Raw genomic sequence first — 9,324 nt, 5'->3', positions numbered from 1 at the left:
GCTCTGTCTCTGAGCCATCTATTATTCTGTTCCATTACCCATTTTTCTGTTCTTGAATCAGTTTCATGGAATGATTGTGGCTTAGTAGTATGTCTTAAATATCACCTCTATGTCTTTCTCTTTCAAAGGAAACTTAGCTAAATCATGGACTTGTTTTTCCAAATAAATTTTAGAATAAGTTTTCAGTGTTTCTCAAAAAAAAAACAAAAAAAACCTGTGCCATTTTGATAAGATTGAATTTATAGGTTAATTTGTTTTTGGGGTTTGTTTTTTTTGTTTTTTAATTAGAAGGATTTAAAAAAAAAGATTTTTAATTTACAAGTCTTTTGAGAAAGCAAAATTAATACAACACAAATTAGAAGATCTAATTAATAAATTTAACAATAAGCCAAAGTAATTGTTACATAAATTAACCCACTTATTATAGGCTAGGAATGTTTCCAATGGTGGAGCTTCTACTGGCCTTTCAACTCCTTCAGTCTTCTGATGGCTGGATTTACTGTGACGGCAGAGGGGGTGTCGTAGGTCCAGGTGCCACTGACGTCGGTTTTCATGCAGGACCCGCGATGCCAGATCCCCACTGCTCGTCTTTTCATCCTGGTTTTGCCACAGGAGGAGCATGTGTACTTGGAGTGCTGGCTTATTTCAATCTTCTTCACCATTTTCCTGAGGAGGAACCATAATGGGACCCGAATTTACCCATGATTCCAACCTTCTTGGTGCGTTTAGCCAAGTCGCTGCAAACTTGGGACCCTGGGACCATGACCTGATCCAAAGGCAGATGCTTAACCGACTAAGAGGAAGAGACTCAATGTGCAAGCCTATAGATTAATTTGTTTTTTTGTTTGTTTTGTTTTGTTTTGTTTTTAAAGATTTTATTTATTTATTTGACAGAGACAGAGATAGTGAGAGCAGGAACACAAGCAGGGGGAGTGTGAGAGGGAGAGGAGGCCTCCCGCCAAGGAGGGAGCCCGATGCGGGGCTCGATGCCAGGACCCTGGGATCATTACCTGAGCCGAAGGCAGTCACTTAACGACTGAGCCACCCAGGCGCCCTGCCTATAGATTAATTTGGAGAGAATCTTCATTTTCATAATATTAAGCTATTCAGTTCATGAGCATGGAATACCTCCCCATTTATTCAGCTCTTTCATATCCTTTTTTAAAAAGATTTTATTTATTTATTTGACAGAGAGAGAAGAGAGAGAGAGCACAAGCAGGGGGAGCAGCAGGGGCAAAGGGAGAGGGAAAGGGAGAAGCAGGCTCCCCACTGAGCAGGGAGCCCGATGCGGGGCTCGATCCCAGGATCCTGGGATCATGACCTGAGCCAAGGACAGACACTTAACCGATTGAGCCACCCAGGCTCCCCTCATGTCTTTAAAAAAAAAAAAAAAAAGATTTTATTTTTAAGTAATCTCAACACCCAACGTGGGGCTTGAACTCACAAGCCTGAAACCAAGAGTCACATGCTCCACTGTCTGAGCCAGCCAGAGGCCCCCTTTTATGTCATTTAATACAGTTTAAAATTTTCCCTCATAGAGCTCAAGTATATTCTTTATTTCCTAGAGTCTCTTGTAGTTTTTGTTGCTAGTGTGAAAGATACCCGATTCTTCAATGACATATTTTCTGGTCGCTTATTGCTAGGGGAAACAAATGCTATTGATTTTTATCTCATCAATTATTTATGCCTCACTGGGAACCAGTTGCATAAATTCTTCCCTGGGAGCAGATTTTCATAGGTAGAAAGGGGAAGAAGAAAAAGAACATGAAGCAACGTATGAGGACCGGAGACTCTCCAAGAAGCCCAAAGGCCAGAGAAGAGAGCTGCCAGGTGCTTTGGAAACCAATTTTATCACTTCATCTTTTCCCCTGAAGCTCATGGAACTATCCTAATTCTCACATTCAGGCCAGCCTCTTCAGAAATGTGCCGTTCTTTCCTCCGTGACTGGCTCCCACGTCAGAGCCTACTGGAGCTCGGTCAGCCCTCACCACCATCTCCACACCCTTGCTAGCAGGCAGTCTCCTGGGACAGCAGCCTCCCCACTGGTCTCCCACATTCCACACTCCCCAAACATCTGTCCCATCTGGTCCATCCTTTAATCCTTTATCATGTCACTCCTCTACTCAAAACTCTGCGATCTGGATCCTCCCTGCCTTCGGATTAGCAGCCAAGTCATTACTGCTGCTCACAGGACTCTCCGTGAGCTGGTCTCCCGTTTACTCTCTGACTTCATCACCTACTGTGCCCACACTCCTACTCACTTTGTTTCACCACCTTAGGCCCCTTGCTATCTCTCCCACTTGGCAAGCATGCTGCAGCCTCAGGGCCCAAATAATTATACATTGCTTCATTAAATACACTCGGCAGCTTAAAATAACAAAGCTTTATTATTTCTCGTGGTTTCTGAGGGTAGGAAGCTGGGAGCGGGTTAGCTGGGTGGTTCTGATCACCGTCTGGGAGGAGGGAAGCTTGTGGCTGTGGCTGCAGTCCTATCTGAAGACTCAACTAGGGGAGAATCCCCTTCTCAGCTCACTCACAGGCGTGTCGGCAGGCCCCAGGTCCTCATGGATTTTTGGACTGAGGACCTCAATTCCTTCCTGGATGCTGGCCAGACACTGGCCAGTTCCTCAGCTCCTTGCCACACAGGCCTCTCTATGGAACACAAAGCGGCTCTCTGGGCAGATGGCTTCCCCTAGGGAGAGTGATACGGGAGAAAATGGGCACCCAGAATAGAAGCTGCAATCTCTTTAAAACCTAATTGCAGAAGTAACATGCCATCAGTTCTTCCATATTCTATTTATGTCAAATTTAGCCCACACCCAAGGGCACGGGAGATAAGTTCCACCTCTTGAAGAGTATCAAGCATTCATGGACGTTTTTTTCTTTTTTTAGAAGATTTTATTTGTCAGAGAGAGAGAGAGAGCAAGCACAAGCAGAGGGACTGGCAGGCAAAGGGAGAAGCAGAGGGAGAAGCAGACTCCTGGCTGAGCAAGAAGCCCGCCGATGCAGGACCCTGGGACCATGACCTGATCTGAAGGCAGATGCTTAACCGACTCAGCCACCCAGGTGCCCGTCATGGACATATTTTTTATAACAATCACAAGACCTTTGCACTTGTTCTCTCTGCCGGGGATCACTGCACAGCTGACTCCTTCTCTCATTCAGGTCTCTGCTCATCAGAGAGGCTTCTTGTGATCTTCCTATCTGAAATAGCATCATTCTTCATCCTTTTGTTTTTTTTCCCTAGCCCTTGTCATCTGACATATTAGATTTTATTTGTTTATAATTTGTCTTCCCACTAGAATATTAGCTTGGTAAAGGTAGAAACTTTGTTTTACTTAAAATTAAATCCCCAATGCCCTAGAATTATGAATGACATATAGCAAGCACCCAACAAATACTTGTAGGAGAAGAGGAGAAAGAGAGGGAAGAGAAACCCAGAATATGGGTCCACATCTTTAGTGTCTTCCAGGTGGAGACCTGGTTCATGTCTAGAGCATATTTCATCTGACCTAGCCTCTTGGATCGCTGGAGGAATCCCAGGTGCCAGATGGTAGGCCAGGGAGGCACCTGTATCTTTTCCACACATGAGGATTTGTAGTGGGTTGAACTGTGTCCCCAAAAAAGATGGGTTCAAGTCCTAATCTCCAGTACCTATGAATGTGAACTTATTTGGAAATAAGGTCCTTACAGATGCTATTAAAAAGGATCATCTTGGGGCGCCGGGGTGGCTCAGTCGGTTGGGCATCTGACTCTTGATTTCCACTCAGGTCACAATCTCAGGGTTGTGAGATCAAGCCCCGGGTCAGGCTCTCTGCTGGGCGTGGAACCTGCTTGGGATTCTCTCTGTCCCTCTCCCTTCGCCCTTCTCCCCTCCTTCTCTTAAAAAAAAGGATCACCCCATGACTTACATAAAAATTAATGACTCAGATAATTTTTCATAATCCTACATGCCAAATAAAAGCCCTTTCAAATCATATTGTTAACTGCATATGTAATATTTTATTTTTTAATTTTTTAATTTTTTTTAAAGATTTTATTTATTTATTTGACAGAGAGAGACACAGGGAGAGAGGGAACACAAGCAGAGAGAGTGGGAGAGGGAGAAGCAGGCTTCCCACAGAGCAGGGAGCCCGATGCGGGGGTCGATCCCAGGACCCTGGGATCATGACCTGAGCCGAAGGCAGACGCCCAACGACCGAGCCCCCCAGGTTCCCCCCCCCCCCCCCCCCCGCATATGTAATATTTTAAAAACCAACTTTTTTAAAGATTTTATTTATTTGAGAGAGAGAAAGCATGAGAAGGGGGAGGGTCAGAGGGAGAAGCAGACTCTCCAGACTTGATCCTGGGACTCTGGGATCATGACCTGAGCCGAAGGCAGATGCTTAACTGACTGAGCCACTCAGGATCCCCAACAACTTTCTTATATATGCTTCGAATTTTGTCTAAACTCAGGATATACAGGAAACAGTATCACTTGATGTCTCTGGTGAAGGGCACAAGGATGGGGGAACAAAGGTAGGGGGGAGATATTTTTAAGTATATATTTGACGTTTTATCTTGTGTCATTGTTTTCTTGAACATACACACACATACACTTAAAAAAAAATAGCATAGCATTCCTATTGCTTCTGGAAACTGTGATGTAGTTTCCACAGAGTTAAAAGTACCTTTTAGCCAACAATTACTTAATCAAAGTCAAACATCTATGAAACTATTAATTTGTTTATAACAGTGAGGGAAGCAGAATAGAGGGTTGGAAGGGGGGGAATTGGTTAATTGTTGGTCAAAGGATACATAGTTTCAGTTTTGCAAGATGAGTAAGTCCTAGAGTATACAGTATAATGCAGATAGTTGACAATACTATACTGTATATTTTGAAACTTGTTAAGAGGTAGATCTTATATTAAATGTTCTTATCACAAAAAAAGAAAAAGAAAAGGAGGGAGGGAGGGAGGAAACTTTTAGAGGTGATGGTTAAGTTTATCCCATTGTTTATTATAGTGACATTTTCATGGGTGTATGCTTACCTTCAAATTCATCAAGATGTATACATTAACTATGCACAGCTTTTTGTATATGTCAATCATACTTCAATTAAACATATTTTAAGAAAAGAACAGCAGGATTACTAATAACAGTTTGGCAAACAGTTGTGACATTTTGGTGCTTGAAATCTGTTTGCAAATCAAATTTGTCTTCCTCTACCTGTTTAATCTTTTTTATAACTTCGGATTGTTAGGGTATGTTTGCATCTTCTAAAATAAGTAAATAAATCTTTTTTTTTTTTTTAAACAGTGACCCCCGAACACTGGCCATTTTTTGGTTATTTTTTCTTTCCAGGTAGAAAGGTAAGAGAGGCATATGTGTGAATGTTAAGCTTAAGGACAATGATTAATATGTCCACAATAAGAAAGTATATTTGGGTGGGGAGCAAAAAAAAGTATCTTCAGAGGCCCAAAAGAAAACTATACTCACTGATATTCATTTATTCTTTCATTCCAATGTATTGCCTACACATGCCTCATGACGCGTTAGAGGCTGAAGATAAAATCAACACGGTAGTTAATCTGCTCTCAAGATGGTGACAGACTTGTACCTGAGGATATATAATTCACTGTGATGGACACAAAAAATAGCACACAGTAGCCCACAAGAAAGGAGTGAATTGCCATGCAGGGGAACATCCGGGAGCTTCAAGAAGACAGATTAAAAGTCCTATAGATGACTGGGGGGAGGAGCAAAATGGAGGAGGCGTAGGAGACCTAAATTTCATCTGGTCCCAGGAATTCAGCTGGATAGGGATCAAACCATTCTGAACACCTATGAACTCAACAGGAGATTGAAGAAAAGAATGGCAGCAACTCTCTGAACAGTAAAGCGACCACTTTCTGGAAGGTAGGACGTGCAGAGAAGTGAATCCGAGGCGATATTCGGGAAGATAGACGGCGGGGGAGGGGGCCTCTGTCGGCCGCTTCTGGCAAGTGATAGAGCTGTGGAGCACAAAATCGGAACTTTTAGAAGTCGGCTCTGCTGAGGGACGTCGCTCCAGTGGCTAAGCTGGGGGTGGAACCCTCACTGGGACAGTGTGGTCTCAGGACCCTCGGGGTCACAGAAAGACCGGGGGTGCCTGAGTGCGGCAGAGCTCCCAGGTATCAGAGTGGGAAAGATCAAAATCCTAGAGGAGAACACAGGCAACAACCTCTTCGACCTCAGCCGCAGCTACGTCTTCTAGAAACATTGCCAAAGGCAAGAGAAGCAAGGGCAAAAATGAACTATTGGGACTTCATCAAGATAAAAAGCTTTTGCACAGCAAAGGAAACAGTCAACAAAACCAAAAGACAACCGACAGAATGGAGAAGATATTTGCAAATGACATATCAGATAAAGGGCTAGTATCCAAAATCTATAAAGAACTTATCAAACTCAACACCCAAAGAACAACTAATCCAATCAAGAAATGGGCAGAAGACATGAACAGACATTTCTGCAAAGACGTCCAAATAGCCAACAGACACATGAAAAAGTGCTCAACATCGCTCGGCATCAGGGAAATCCAAATCAAAACCTCAGTGAGATACCACCTCACACCAGTCAGAATGGCTAAAATTGACAAGTCAGGAAACGACAGATGTGGGCAAGGATGTGGAGAAAGGGGAACCCTCCTACACTATTGGTGGGAATGCAAGCTGGTGCAGCTACCCTGGAAAACAGTATGGAGGTTCCTCAAAAAGTTGAAAATAGAGCTACCCTACGACCCAGCAATTGCACTACTGGGTATTTACCCCAAAGATACAAATGTAGTGATCCGAAGGGGTACGTGCACCCCAATGTTTACGGCAGCAATGTCCACAATAGCCAAACTATGGAAAGAGCCTAGATGTCCATCAACAGATGAATGGATAAAGAAGAAGTGGTATATATATACAATGGAATATTATGCAGCCATCAAAAAACCCCACAAAATCTTGCCATTTGCAACGACGTGGATGGAACTAGAGGGTATTATGCTAAGCGAAATAAGTCAATCAGAGAAAGACAAGTATATGATCTCACTGATATGAGGAATTCTTAATCTCAGGAAACAAACTGAGGGTTGCTGGAGTGGTGGGGGGTGGGAGGGATGGGGCAGCTGGGTGATACACACTGGGGAGGGTATGTGCTATGGTAAGCACTGTGAATTGTGTAAGACTGATGAATCACAGACCTGTACCTCTGAAATAAATAATACATTATATCTTAAAAAAAGGAAGAAGAAGAAGAAAGTAGGAAGGGAAAAATGAAGGGGGGAATTGGAGGGAGAGACAAACCACGAGAGACTACGGACTCTGAGAAACAAAATGAGGGTTCTAGAGGGGAGGGGGTGGGAGGATGGGTTAGCCTGGTGTTGGGTATTAAAGAGGGCACGTACTGAATGGAGCACTGGGTGTTATATGCAAACAATGAATCATGGAATACTACATCAAAAACTAATGATATAATGAATGGTGACTAACATAACATAATAAAATAAAAAAAAAAAGTCCTATAGATGATCAATTTTGTTAAGGGATCCATGATGGACTATATTACAATAGCATGACTATAATACCAGGCCATCTAAACAGAATTGTTCTTCCCTCTTACATGATCAAGTTCTGTGATTCTTGGCAGTGTATATTCCTGATGTGCTCTTAGCAACTTTCAAAAACCTGACTGGGCTCATTTACCTATGTTGAAGGAGGATGACCCCATCAAAAAAGAGGTATAATTTGGAAGCAGAGAGGTTTTCCTGTAAGGAAAGTAAAACAAAGGAGGTATAAATTCTGAAATTAAAACGTGACATTCTTGGGGAGCCTGGGTGGCTCAGTCAGTTAAGCATCTGCTTTCGACTGGAGTCATGATCTCAGGGCCCTGGGATCAAGCCCCACATTGGGCTCCCTGCTCAACAGGGAGTCTGCTTCTCCCTCTCCCTCTGCCACTGCCCCCTGCTTGTGCTCTCTCTATCAAATAAATAAATAAAATCTTTTTTAAAAAAATGTAACATTCTTGGCTAATTCAGGTCTTCAGTGACTTAGTTCATGCACTGCACTACCCTTTGCAAAATTTCACTGTTAAGAGCTGGACATATAGTTCATAAATCTATTTACAGTAGTATGGTTCTATCAAGAGGTTAGCCTATTAGTACAAACCAATTTTTGCTAAAGGACATTATTTCTGTACTATGGCAGAGGTGCGAGCTGCTTCTTACCTCTCTCTTCTTAGCTCTCCTCTTCTCGGGCACATGGCTGTCCACCTGTCCCAGCCCTCCTTGTGGATAGGAGCAGCCATGTGACTGAGCCTGGGCCGTCAAAACCTCGCATGCTTGACCCATCTTGCCCTTTGCCCCTTGCAGCTGGCTGGAACGCAGATGACCACCAGGGCAAGCTTGGAAGCCACCAGTTAAAGACAGCAGAGCCTCTGTCAGCTCCAGTGCACCCCACTGACCGGTGGGGATGACCTAGCACTGTTATGTGAACAAGAAATAAGCGGTAAGGTATTTGAGCCCTTGTATGTTTTCAGAGCAATTAGCCTTTTTTAACTCATAGCAAAATTCTTCTCTTTTACTTTTTTGGGGAGGGAGGAGACACACCAAAAAAGGACAAGTGGAGGGAAATCTAATTATAATGTTTGTGCTGGGCCTCTGTCATTTGCCCCTTTAGGCTCAGGCTCTATCCTTCTGTATCCTGCTTTTAGCCCCTGAAGGCTGACCTACACTGTGGGCCTCTCAGGCCTCTGAGTGTGTGGTGATGAGAGGGAGGGAGGAGGGGGAGGTCAGGGCATTTCTTGCGCTGGCTCACTCCCTGTGAGGTCCTAACGGGAGTCCACGGCTCCTCTCAATCTGGCCTGTTTACAGGAGGGTCTCACTCCTTCCGGATTCAAATAGCGGTTCCCTGCCCTTGTCCGTGTGGCTTTGTCTCAGCTTGGCTGCCATAACAAAATACCACACACTGGGTGCTTACACAGCAGAAGTCTCTTTCTCACGGTGCTAGAGGCTAGGAAGTCCGAGATCGGGGTGCCAGCATGGTCAGGTTCCGGTGACGGCCCTCCTCCTGGCTTGGAGATGGCTGCCTTCCTGCTGTGTCCTCAGAGAGAGGGAGAGAGAAAAAGAGAGAGGGAGAGAGAGAGAGAGAATGAGGGAGAGAATGTTCTTTGGTTCCTTCTCATAAGCGCACTGATCTCATCATGGCAAACCCTGCGTGACCTTATCTAAACCCAATTACCTCCCACGTCCTAATACCATCACATTAGGGGTTAGAGTTTCAATACCTGAATTTGGGGGGTGGGATACAGACATTCAGTCTA

The 9,324-nt window shown here is 44.0% G+C and overlaps 1 long non-coding RNA gene across 1 annotated transcript; it reads right to left on the bottom strand.

Annotated features, from left to right (window-relative positions):
• Positions 1-476: 476 nt before the first annotated feature.
• LOC116632657 lies at positions 477-9,087 on the bottom strand. The gene is made up of 3 exons (XR_004299482.1): positions 8,982-9,087; positions 8,231-8,485; positions 477-666 (listed from the first exon to the last, which is right to left on the bottom strand). It is a non-coding gene; the product is annotated as an uncharacterized LOC116632657 (long non-coding RNA).
• Between the last annotated feature and the right edge of the window lie 237 nt (positions 9,088-9,324).

This window comes from Phoca vitulina, unplaced genomic scaffold, assembly GCF_004348235.1.
Source record: "Phoca vitulina isolate PV1807 unplaced genomic scaffold, GSC_HSeal_1.0 scaffold7, whole genome shotgun sequence".
NCBI lineage: Eukaryota > Metazoa > Chordata > Mammalia > Carnivora > Phocidae > Phoca > Phoca vitulina.
The sequence above is the reverse complement of the archived record's forward strand: the minus strand, read 5'-3'. Positions and strand labels throughout refer to the sequence as shown.